The following is a 12,323-nucleotide window of genomic DNA, read 5'->3' on the forward strand; positions in this document are numbered from 1 at the left end:
TCTCTAAAGTTGCTGTCTTTTCTGCTGGGACATGATAGCACTGGCACTACTGCTCTCCACATGAAGTGGTGAAAGGCTAAAACAAGACAGGGCACAAGGCACAGGCCCTCCTGCAACAGGCCTGTACACCTGGGATGGACAGGCAGACAGATGGATGAAGCAGAGCTGGAATATGTTACATCCACAGAGCAGTCAGCATTCCCTAGGGTGTTTTCAGTCAATCCCAGAGCCCTGGCAGATAATCTGATTGGGAAATGAGAGTTGCTCACAGCTCAGCCAAAATATCAAGCCCTGAAATATTGCCACCTCCTTAGGGTCCCTCACAGGACCTCCATGTAGCAGGTGAGTATATTTTAAGGTCAGGCTCTCAAGTGGAGCAGAGTGAAGGGTTGGCACAGCTCAGGAGTGTGGCAGTCCCTTCCATCGTGTGCCCTGTGTTGCTCTCACTGTGATGCCTTAAAAGGCTGGTAGCACTTAGATGCTGTGGTCCTTATCTCTTGCTGATGGTACTTTGGAGATACTATATTTATAGTTCACTCGAGGCACAAATGCCTAACTGTCTAATTGCTGAACACATAGTTTGGGCAATCCAATAAAGCAGCAAGTCTGTACCCGTCCTCTCTCAGTCACAGGCTGACAAGCAGAGGCAGCATAGAGCTGCAGCAAGGTAAGGCAGTGCTTTTTTTGTTTGTTTTCATTGTCCTTTGGGCCCTTTCCTCCTTTTAGCCTTTCCCTTTGCAATGATTTCTCAGGGCTCGGTGTAGACATCGTGAGGGGAGCGCTGTTTTCTCAGGGGAAGAGTGGATTTTAAGCTGTTTGTTCCCTGGTTGATGTAACACAAAGGGCGCCTCTCTTTGTATTTCCAGTCTGCTGTTGAGAACCAGGTGTTAACTAACAGCTGCTCTTTAGTTTCTGCACTAATAATACTCTGCCAGGTTTTCATGTTCTCAAGGAACACAGCTATGTCTGGCTATAGAGACTTTCCTGGTTTGAATAGCAAACTGAATGACTCCAAGCAAAAAGCTTTTAATTAGGTTTGTTTGTGTTTTTTCTTCACTTTATAAGCATTTTCTTTTTTATGATGACTATTTGGAAAATGAATAGATAGTGGAAAAAAAAAGAGGACAGAAGGAACACTTTAGTGTTTTCCCCTCTTTCAGTCTACTTCCTAATGGCCATGAAAGAAAGGCAAATTACAGGAGATGCTTGCTGATTTCATGTTTCAAACAATTCCTTGTTATGGATTACAGCAGCTGGGGGAAAATTGAAAAGAAAGAGAAGTTACTGAAATGTAACTGCGTCTCAAAGCAGAAATTTATCAGAAGTAGCCTGTTAAAATAGCTTTAGGAACAACTGCCGAATGCCAATTATCAGGCTATTGTTACATTAAATGACTTTTAAACTCATCTTATGAGAGCATTAATTTTCAAATGAAGCCAATAAAAGAAGAACTCTTCGGAAAAATAAGATTGTTTGTGCACGTGTGTACATTTGTTTGGATGCATTTACACATGCATTTTCAATATAAACATTCTTATAACAAAAGGCTTTTTTATCCAAAGATCACAAAGTATGACACAAAGGTAAGCAATACAAATTTACTTTTAGCCGGAGAACTGAAGCTATCACAGTTTGCACCAGAGTTTGTTTACTATTCCATTATTTAGGAAATTAAGTGAAAGAAGGCTTTTTTCCAAAATGCTGAACAACTACTGCTGCGTGGGCTTTGACAGGATCGTGGGTCCCTGGCACCCTAAGGAGCAGGATTCCTTACTCCGGACCCAAAGTCAAAGGTAGTAAGAAATGTCAGCCCACTTAAAAGAGTTTGGGATTGGGCTCAGTCCCTAAGTGAGGATTTCAAAGGCAAAAGGGTAGGTCCTTAGTTGATCTGAAGCTGACGGAGAGCCACCATCTTCTGCTGAGAGCTGCTTCAGCTCCTGATCTGTTCAATGGACATGGAGCAATTGTGTCTGATCCCAGGGCTGTATCTTGGGCTCTGTCATGGCAACGCATGCAATACACTCAGCAATGTTCCCGTGGCAGATGCAGCACTGGGGCTGCGTCCAGGTCATTAAACACCCTTGGCCTCTGAAATCAAGTGGCCACATCCAGAACATCTTGTAGGGACAGGATTTTCTCCCAAGCCATGTTTTGGAGGGAAAGCTGCAGCCAGGTCTGGGCAGCTGACCAGCGTGGTTGACTGAGTCTCAGTGCCTGGGAGCATCCATGTTTGATTTATGAGCATAGACATGGCCACTGATGGTGCCCTCACATGTCCAACTTCAGCCACAACAGGGACTCAGTTCCGTGCTGGATGTCCTCATAACATGTCTTTCTGGCTGAGCTGTCCAGACTTATGCTGATGGGGGCTGTGGTAGTCAGTGTAGATAGTGCTGAGAAAGCACACTTAGGAACAAGCTCGCTCCACCTATCATGTGAAGAACAGCACAAAACTTAACTGGAATAAAAAGGAATGTAAAATACCCAAATCATCTGCACATGCCTATCCTATCTTGGGGCTTACTGTCCCTGCATAGATGTCTTGGAAGGCTTAATGTCTTCAGACACTGCAGCCAGTGCCTCCGCATGTCTCTCTGCTCTCCAGCAGTAACAGTCTCACCGCTAGACTGTGGTCTGCTCTGTTCAGATCTGCACAGAGCTCCGATCTCCTGCCCCCCAGCACTGGTGAGATGAGTTTTGTACATTGGCTGGAGCCCAAAGGTAGTGTGTTCCACCAGAGAGCACAGCATTGACTATTAATGAGCCACCAATGGGAGCTGGCAGCTACCTTAGCTGGACCTGCTGCTCCACTCAGTTTGTTTCTTCCAAGATCTTGCTATTAAGCTAAACTGATGTGCCTGCACAGTAAACTGTGCAATAAAGAAATCATGTACAAAACCAATATCTTTTAATAGTGTCACTTCTTCCATACTAGAACTTTTCTCATGTCCTCAAATTCTTTGTCTGTCATCCAAACCTCAGGCTAAAACAATAAAAATAACAATCATTCTGGTTGGGCACTTAAAGTATTGCCACTGGTGTATTAACAGTATTCCCTCTGAAAAACAAGAAGCAGATGCAGCATTCCAATCATGTGCAGCAAAACATGAGGGTATTTTAAAAAAAAATTACATTGGCCAAACATCTTTAGCTTGAAAAAATGCAGGAACATGCGTAATAATACAGTGTTTTTTTCACTGGATTTGAATTTAAAAGTGAAATATAACAAAAAGACCCAAAGTCTCATTCCCAAAGTGAACCCATTTTAAAAACAGTCTTTCCAACAATAATACTTTTTTCTTACCTACCATTTGAAATTATGATTAATGGATGAATAACTTTACTTTTTCCCTTCCAAACAGCAAGCCTTCAGAACAAGGCAGACCTTTGATTGCAGCTGGCAAGAGGCTGGGAGGGGGTAGACTCATTCAAATGCTTCTTTAACGCAGAAAATGTAAAAGGCCATTTTACAAGGAAGAAATCCAAAGGAGGAAGGGGATGTGAATACTGACTTGGGGGTGAAATCCTGTCCCCACTGAAGTCAATGGAAGTTTTCTCAGAAACATCCACAGATTTCAGCAAAGCTCAGATCTCCTCCTTTTCCTTATGATTTTGATAGTGCCAAACTTGTATAAATTTGTACCACCAAAGCGTATTTTCACATTTCTTCTTGCCAGTTTTCCTTTTTTGTAGCTGTGTGTTGCCTAACCAGGGTACAGGCACTCTGACACAGTTGTTTTTCAGTGAGATGAATTATTACTGCCTACAATACTCTATCTTAGGCTTTATATCACAGTGAGTACAGTTTCATGCTGATAAATCTGAGGCTGTTTCAACAATGTTCATCATCTAATGCTGATAAGCTGTGAGAAGCATAGGGTGAATTACACAGAGTCCTAGATTTTCTGAAAGCAGTTGGAGCAATCCTGCCTGGTTTTGCTCATCTCATTCTGACATAAACGTGGAAGGAGCACTACACATTTTAAAGGGATCCATCAGCTTCATAAAACTCAAAATGTTTCTGATGCAGGTTGATTTATTAGCTACAGTTAACATGTACCGCCAAGAAGTAATGAAACTGAAAGAGCTACAAGGAAAAATATTTCCCCCCGATTCCACTTTATATTGTCAGTAACATTCTGTGTGAAGCCAGTTGTGCAGCTTCTCTTTTATAATATTATTTCCTGCTGCCTCTGTGAAACTTCCTTATTGCAACAAATGAGAGGAAAACTCTCCTTCAAAAAAGGAAAATAAGTACACTATCAAACCCCATTGCCATGGAAGTAGAAGGGGCACAGATGTGGGGACTAAAACTATTTCACACACTTCATAAAACAAAGCCAGGGGGTTTCAGATCAGCAGATTCTCTATCAAGCTTAACCGGCTTTCACCGAAGTCTGACTAGAAATTTGCATGCTTTCTGTGGAGGGAAGTAGGTAACACTGACTAGTGCTCCTTTTTGGTAGTCTGCGGCTAGGAGAGCAAAGCCCAGCATGCCTAGAGATTACCATATGAAAACAGGAATACCTGCAGTCCGCAGATGCCACCACACAGAAGCCCATTATTCTGTTATTTACTCCCTTTTTTGAATGCTGAGTGTCCTAATTTCCTATGCATGAACTCATCAACAGCAACACACCCCACAGCCTCCAGCATTGGATGCAGAAGACGGCAGGACACTCAAAGGGTTAGGATAGCAAATATAATACAGAGAGAGATATATATGCCAATGCTGTATAGCATGGCATCCCTGGTGCAGAAAAACACAAGAGAAGAAGCTGTCAGAATAAACTCTATTTGTTATTGCTTTCAACTTTTGGGTGTAAATCCCCCAGCTCAGGAATTCTCATGAGCACAGGTTAAACATTCTGTTACATACTCGTATTGCTCTTATTTCATAGTGTAGAGTATTTCTTCTCTCAATATCCTTTTAGGGAAGAAAAGTAGCACTTTTGCCTAATTCAGAAAGGAGAAGTAAGGGCCAGATCTGAAGGCACACTCTAGTGCTGAAGTGTGGTGAGGATCGGCAGGCTGTGAGACCCAGCTCAAGGCTGCAGTGACCCAGGGCTCCAAGAAATATGTCTTGGAGACAGACTCATCTGCCTCTTCCTTTCATCTCCTTTAAAAATCCTTTAGCCAGCATGAGTGACATTGTGTCCAGTTCTGCTCAATTAAGCAGGGGGGAATATAGTGCCTGAATTCAGGTGTGAATTCTGCCTGGACATAATCTGCAGTGCTTTAGCTATTCAAGGTTAGGTATCTGTGTGAATCAAACATCTGGATTCCCTCTAGATTCAATGTGGAATGAAAAGCACATCTATAGGGCAATTCATTTCATCCTCAATAGGCGTCTAACAAACCACTGCTCACAGCCACCTCTCTTTCCTTATCCGCTACAGTGGGACCACAGATGGGTTGTTTGGGTCAGCTCACATTTGGTCAGTTAAAATGAGGTGAGATGGATGTCACTATAGGTTTTTTGCAAAGATTACACAAAGCATTTTGTTGATCAAGGAACAGGCTTTGTTATCACAAGTCCCTGACTACGACCTGAAAACTCTCCCCTCCTTTATAATTTTATGAACCAGGGTGCTTTAGTAATGCAGACTCTCTGTAATAAGAAGTAGGTTGTGGTGATTTCTCATCTTTCTCCTTGGTCATTTTTACTTCTGGTATTTGTCTTTATATATATTACTGCGTTCTGGGGCATTCTCTGGACATTCATGAGGTGAACCATCTGGGTGCTGTAGGAACTCTTGAAAGTCTGCTTCCAGGAGCAAAGTGGGATAAGATCACAGAAAGAATAGATGAATGGGAAGTGCTTCTGGTGGAAACAAGACCCATGTGGAAGTGTTTTGTCAGGAATTTTTCCTGTCTTGGTAGGGCTGTAATAGAGAGCAACAGTCTAAAGAAATTGCTTTGCCTCTCAAAACAAAAGGCTATGAAAGAGTTTGCTCAGGAATGAAGGGTTATGAAAGAGCACAGAAATTTAGGATGAGACACTGAACTCTGGTGGTTTTCTTGATCATCTGTCGTGGTTTAAAACCAGTGAGACAGCTTGTTCACTCACTTCCCCCCCTTCTTGCCCTCCCTCTACTCCTAGAGGGACAGAGAGGAGAATCGAAAAGAATGCAACTCCCACAGGTTGAGATAAGAACAGTTCAGTAACTAAGGTATAACACAAACCACTACTGCTACCACCAATAATAACAATGATAAAGGAAATAACAAGGGAAGAGAATACAACATCTCAGCACCACCTGACTGATAACTCCCCCCCCCCAACCCAACCAAGCACCAACCCATACCTCCTCCAACCCCACAGTCCCAGCCCTTCTGGCTCACTCCCAGTTACATCCTGGGCATGACGTGCTGTGGTATGGAATACCTCTTTGGTCAGTTTGGGTCAGGTGTCCTGTCTCTGCTTCCTCCTGGCTTCCCCTCCTCCCTGGCAGAGCATGAGGCTCACAAAGTCCTTGGCCAAACCAAAACATCCTTGTTATCAGCTCTGTTACCAGGCCAAAAGTCAAAACACAGCACTGCACCAGCTACCAAGAAGGAAAAAAATGACTGCTACTGCTGAACCCAGGACACGATCCATTCTCATCTGCAGGGAGAAAAGAGCACAAAACTATTTGGAAACTTGTAGCAGCAACAGCCTTTTCAGACAGCATGACCTGAAAACATTTCCATCCAGTGCATCTTTTTGTGCAAAACTGTAGGCCTCTGACAAATTTGAGATTGCAATGGAAACATTAAGAGTCTTTTGCAGAAATCTTGAATGGAAAGAGGAGGTTTTGCATGGGATTGGTTTCCTGATCTGATGCTCTGAGTTAGACTTGTAGTCCAAATTATTTTCACTGAACTGCTTCAGGGTGGCTGTGGTACCAATGACAGCGAGGATGCCGGTGTCTCTCATTTTAGACTGACCATTTAAAATAACAGAAAGAACAGAACTTGCACTACTAATGGAAGGTGCTTATGTAAGTTTGTTGGTTAGACAACCAATGGGAAAATACTTAATCACTATAAACAACCTATTATGAAAGGCAATTAGAACTTCTTATCAAGACTGCTATTCATTTGTAAACTCTCTAACCCTCTATCTCATCTAATTCAGCAAGAGTTTTACTCTGAGGCCTCCAAGATTGGCTGCAGAAGCATTTCTGAGCTTCCTGATAATAATATTCACATTTCTTTGTAAACCACAACCTTAAATAAAGCTGTGGTGTTATTTGTAGTGTCATCTTACTTAAGTCCCACAGTTCAATAACTTGTCGATTCATAAGCTAAGGAGGATTTAGATTTATTAGTGTAATTAGTGTCATAGGATACAATTATTTGTTGCTGTGGAATACTGGTGGCTAAGCAGAGGATATAATTATACGGACTTAATTACACAAACATAGTATATGATGTGCATAGCAAAAAGACATGTTGTTCTGCTTAAGAATATCTTCAGGCAGACAGAAGTGAGGAAGACAGTGGTTGCAGATGTCGTAACCCCAGCACACACTTGAAAAACAACCAGCAAAACTGTTTCAAGGATCCATGCTCCACCACCTCTAAAGACCAAGGGACCACAGAATTACAAGCTACAAAGTATTCGAGAAAGAGGGACTAGAGTGGGCCAAAAAGGCTTGATCCTGACCCTGAGGAATAAACAGTGCATGAGACAGAGGAACAGACTACATCAAGCAAATTACTGAAATCTCAGGAACAGGTTTTCTAAGGACATCCTTATGGAAAATAGCTAGATCTGTTTTACAGTCATGTTTCTCTGTAAAATACTTCTGTCTGAGTTAGAAACATTTTGGTTTATAAAGGAACTATTGGCCCTGAAGCCACCTGGCGCTCGCACAACTGATGTCCATACTGTTTTACCACGCAAAACGAGATGGGCACATCCACCCTCCTTTGAGCAGGCCGGCTTTTGGGCCTTACTAAAGACTCCTTGGGAGAGCAATGGGGGCTTTGGGCTCAACCAGACCTAGGGCTGCACTTACAATTGGACAGTGTGGACCATCCTCTGCTCTGTTTGGACGAGCACAAGCTACAGGTATAGATGCAGGAGGGGAAGGCAGAAGGGCCAGAGGAATGGGTGGTGTGGTCACCCTGAGATCTCTCTGTCATTGAAACAAGGAGGTTGCAAGGAGGTTGCAGTATGTGAGAGCAGTTTGTTCATCCATCCTTTTCTCCTTAGCAGCCCTCACTTTGCTTCCAGTGGCAAACTGCACAGATATCATGGCATGACCAGGCCACACTCTCTCACCATCATGAGCAGGAGCAACCAGATTGCACGCTGGGGATCATTTGGGTCCATTCACAGTCTTTCCTTTGCCCTAGCCATTCTTCTCCATGCTCTCATTGCTTCCGACTGGAGTCTGCCGCTTCTCCCAGTTGTTAATGTTTTCCTCATTTGTTGAATGAAAGCAGCTGAGTTAGCTGAGACCTATCAATTGAAAACATGGGCACATGCAGCTTATCATGCCTGGAATGGGTTATGGTTTGATTATTCAAGCAGTTGTGCCGGCTGCTGGGAGACGATTTGTGACCAGACTCTCGGCCCTGACACCTACAGCCATGCCTCCTTTCTCCCTTTTCTCCTTGTGCTTACAAATGCAAATGTAGGGTGGGTATGCAGCTTACTAAAGGAAACAGCAAACAGCTCTGGGTCCAAGGCATGCTCACATAGAAAGCCAGCAGGAGGAGCAGTGTGAGCATGGCTGTAGAAATGCTGGGGGCACCCAGCAGGGAAGCCTGCCTTCCTCCCAGGTCTTCCTCTGCCCTCTCCTGCAAAGGAAGTTTCTGCTGCCTGCCAGTTCTGTGTCTGCTGCCAGACAAGCCAGTGTCTTCCCCACAGTTTTTTCTGAACATCCACGTATTAGGAACCCTTCCTTGCAAATAAAGAGTCTGGATTCTTGGAAATCCTTCTGGATATAAAGAAGAGACAGCATCACTATGGACTGGGTCCTCAGGGAGCAGCCTAGCAGGCAGACAGTGCCATTAAGAATAAAAGAAAGGACTAGTGCTGCTTCATAATGTGATTGCTGATTCCACCCTAATGACCCAAAACAATTACTTATCTTCCAGCATGAGACTCATTACCCTCAAGACAAGCCATTGTTACAAACCTTTATTTCATTTTTGTTTGAATTTTATTCACATTAACACAGCACCTCCACTAGAGAGTCTTGTGAATATAAACTTGGCAGGGACAAACACAATCCATATGTCTATCAGGCTGACAATGGATGGTATGTTTTTTCAGCTCTGTGTGAAGTGCTAGACATGAAATTCACATCAGCAGCTAAATGATTATTTTAATCCTATTATTTAAAGAACCTGAGCAGTTATAGAGCTCAAACTAAGCACAGGATCAACAGGACCCTACTTCAAAGTGCACAACCTAAGCTCATATTTTCAATTATATGTCTGAACCTATGTCTCAGACCCTCTCATCTTATCTGTAGTATATACAAACAGTAGTTGAGCAGAAAAACTACTGTTGCCATACAGAAGGACCTTTCTGCAAAACAGGATGTCCCTAATCATATTCAGATTGGAGAGGGTGACTGTTTCTACTTATATCAAAATATTAGGAGTCTGAAGTAATCTGGGAAGTGATTTGCAAATGCATACTTCTTTTGAATACTGGGCAAGTTGAAAGGTTTGGGAAATTATAGGGCCAATAGATAACCAGGGTACAGAAAGAGTCCTCAGGGAAGAGATGGTAGTAACAGGAAAAGCTAAATGATTTTTTTCTTTGCTCCTGTGCTCACTGTGAGGAACTTGGAGAGCTTCCCACAGCAGAACACTTCATTATGGGGATCGTCAGAGGATCTATTTCAAGCTGAAGTGTGTGCAGAAGAGGTATGGAACAAATAAACAAAATTAATAGGAAGAAAATGTTAGAACCCGATGATGTTCACCCAACAGATCTAAAGGGACTCAAACATGAATTAGCTGAAATAATAATAGTGCATGGCCTCTCGTTTAAAACAGGCTTAGAACTGATCATCTAAAAGTAGTTGATAAGGTGCCAGACCTTTTATAGGGTTCCAAGAGAAACTGGGGAAATTAGACCCTGGTGAGTTTGATAAATTACTAGAAATTACTATACAGGGTAGGAAGGAGGATAAATATGATACTTTGGGAGAAATTCCATACAGCTTTGTAAAGCAAAATAATACTTTACTAATCCATCAGGTTCCTGTAAGATGGTAGGAAGCATGAAGATACAGGATGTCTTTGGTTGGTAACATCTGCTTATTTGTACTTTTCCATGTATTCAACAAAGGCCCTCACCAAACACCCTTAAAACACATAAGCAGCCACAGAGTGAGAAGGAAGATCTTTGTATGTACTGCATAAAATCAGTTGAAAGATAAACAGGCAGCTCTTACAGCAAAGGAAGATTAATAGGAGGTTAGCTTTGGAAATCCTACTGAGACTGAGAAACAGAAGGATCTTAGGCAACAGCATGAGTGGGCACTGGAACAACATCTTAAACTGAATGTAAAGAGATGCACACAGTGAAAAATGTAGGAGGAAACTGTGCAAGTTCATGGAAGTGATATTCAGTACAGATACTGCCTCCAGGTTGAGAAGTCGCTGAGCTAAAAGATGTTGGAGGCTGGGAAAGTATTGTGACAGACTGTTCTCACTTTCTTCCCAGGACACATCTTAGTCCCCAAGAACAGGATAACAAGTTGCCAGAACCCTTCTGTTCAGTGATTCTCCTCTTGCTATGGTATGGTCCAAATACATACAAAATTACAGGTTCTACCTGACATTAGTAATCCTTTAAAGGCATGAATGTAGACTGAAAAGTCCAGTCTGAATGTCTTCTTTCCTTCTTTCTGTCATTTTACATCTATGTTGGACTGACAAAACTTATGTTCATTCGACTTTGGAGGCAGTGGGGTCTTAATATTAACCCTTAAGGACAAATCAGACAAATTTCTACCAGGAATGAGTTCCATGTTGTCAGTCCTGCCTTGGGAAAGAGTTAGGTAAGTTCTTGAAGTGTCTGCTAACTGCTCAGTTTTACAAACCTCTCTTTGCTCAGAAGCTCCCAAGGCGTCTGGCTGCCTGATAAAGGGAAATGGCAGTTACAAATGTTGCTGTTGGCTGTTTCTGGAGGGTCATAAAAGATGTCAGGGATGCAGGCAGAAAAAGAGTTAAGGGAAGTAGAAAGAAATTATTCACAGACAAATTTCTGGAGGAGAAGCCATGAGCAGTGGGAGGAGGAGGATTCTGGAAAGGAGTCTTTGCCTAAAAACACTGGAGCATGCTGGGAACACTGTGGGGAATGTGAGCTATTTTGTATGGAATTGAATGTCTCTTGTACTATCAGAAACACGGAGCAATTAGCTTTTTGGAACAATCACAGTGTGCTTGTTTCATGTGTCTGAAACAGGGAACAATAAATCATGATTATACTAAATGAGTAAACCCTAAATTGAGGGGCAGTATTTGCCAATTCAGAAGACCGGCAATTACTGCAAACTCTGTAGTAATTTGCCATCCCAGGTTCCACATGCGGGGGTAGGAAACCCAAAAGCCTCTTCCTATCTGTCGTACTTGGGGCCCCACACTGCAAACAAGCTGAATGCAGAGGAAAGGAAAGAAGCAACAGCTCCTCCTCATACACCTCCACACTATCAGAGTTTAGAGTCATTGTTTCTAAAGACCGCTCACCTCTCGTCAGAGATTGTCTCTGGATCCCAAAGCACTTCCAAAGATGTGCCACCAAGCTCTCTGTCCCAGAAGAACAAACAAGTCTTACAGAAACACCCTTGAATGTGAGTCAGCTTCATATATCTTATTACATAGCAATATATTATCCTTCTGCAGATAACTTTTCCTACGCAAACCAGAAGTTCTTTGGTGCTACTGAGCCATGGCACCTTTTGCTAAATTCACTGAAGAAGATTGTTTAAGACTGTATGTGAAAACTATTCTAACACATTAAGAAAGCAAACATTCACACTGATTTTGGCTAAGCACCCTCCCCAAAATAAATCTTGCATCATCCCAGAGCTGACAGACTTTTACTTCATGTTAAGTTCCCTATCTGCCTTGGCTGAGGAGGTTTTAATGGGTTGTCCAAAGGTACCTGTAATTCCTTCATCAGAATCTAAGAAGCTCTATTATTTCTTACTTGCTGAGTATTTGTGCTAGAGGATCTAATTACGTAGGGGAAGAAAGGAAGATCAGAGTATTGCAAAAAGCTTTGTGACTGGGAGAGTGGCTGGGGAGAGAAAATGCACACTAAGAAAAATTTGTTTACCCTTTGCATATTCCTCATATGCTTGGAG

General features: G+C 42.5%; 1 protein-coding gene across 1 annotated transcript in view; it reads left to right on the forward strand.

The window, feature by feature from the left end:
• Window positions 1-524: 524 nt before the first annotated feature.
• Window positions 525-12,323, forward strand: part of FHL2 (four and a half LIM domains 2) — a 40,473-nt gene continuing 28,674 nt past the window's right edge. The window contains exon 1 of the mRNA XM_057422397.1: window positions 525-667. The gene's annotated coding sequence lies outside the window, so the exon portion shown is untranslated. The remainder of the gene's footprint in view (window positions 668-12,323) is intronic.

The sequence above is a fragment of the Pezoporus wallicus genome, unplaced genomic scaffold (assembly GCF_028554395.1).
Source record: "Pezoporus wallicus isolate ANWC-B61680 ecotype Strahan unplaced genomic scaffold, APGP_CSIRO_Pwel_v1 contig_5785, whole genome shotgun sequence".
Lineage (NCBI taxonomy): Eukaryota > Metazoa > Chordata > Aves > Psittaciformes > Psittacidae > Pezoporus > Pezoporus wallicus.